The sequence below is a fragment of the Oryzias melastigma genome, linkage group LG16 (assembly GCF_002922805.2).
Source record: "Oryzias melastigma strain HK-1 linkage group LG16, ASM292280v2, whole genome shotgun sequence".
Lineage (NCBI taxonomy): Eukaryota > Metazoa > Chordata > Actinopteri > Beloniformes > Adrianichthyidae > Oryzias > Oryzias melastigma.
The window spans coordinates 1,298,066-1,298,967 of NC_050527.1; positions in this window are offsets into that span (position 1 = coordinate 1,298,066).

The window sequence follows — 902 nt, forward strand, 5'->3', positions numbered from 1 at the left end:
GAGCGAGCGAAACGTCAAAAAGAAAGCCCTAGGCTGAATTCCAAAAGGTTATCCTCTCCACGTTTCTGTTGATGGAGGCAAAATCCTTCAAACAATCACCACAAAGCAAATGCACTTGAGCTGGAGAGCAGAAGGCCACGTGATCTATTTAACTATTTATTTTGGGGGGGTCAGGGAAGAGGAGAGAAGGGGGTTGGTGGAGTGGGGCAGACGACGGGGCAGGCTCTGGGGGTGTGAGGCCGCTGCACCACAGCCCTTGCCTGTTGTTCTGCGAGGCGTTCTGGAACTGTGGATGTGCAGAGGCTTGCAGTCCTGCAGCGGTCAATGGAACATGCTGAAGCTCACAGTTCCTTTCAGAGCCGCCGGGGTGCGGTCATGGTCACGGACACAGCAGAGCCCAAAGTGGAGCTGTGGGAAATGATGCAGAATTTATTGAAGATGTGTGTATTTATGAATGACTAAATGAGACAATTAGAAATAAATATATGCACCATTAAATTATTAAATAAATATGTCACTAACTATTTAAAATTGGCATTAAATAAATAAAAGTGGAAATCAATATATAAATGTTTCAGTGTATGTGGCATTAAAATATAGAAATAGCCATTACAAGCACATTTAAATATAGATAAATAGACTCTGGCAAGGCTTCATATATGATGATATGTATCCCAATATATCCCAAGACAGTACTAGACTACATTTCATTTTTTTTTATTATAAATTAAGAATTATATGAATATTACTACATTTTTCACCAAAGTAAAATAGTAAAATATATGTAATTTAATAATCTGAACACTACATGCTGTATCTCATTAACAAGTTGCTTTTGCCCAAGCACATTCATGGTGATTTTATTTCTGTAATTTAGGAAATACTTTAGTGGAAAAGAAAAG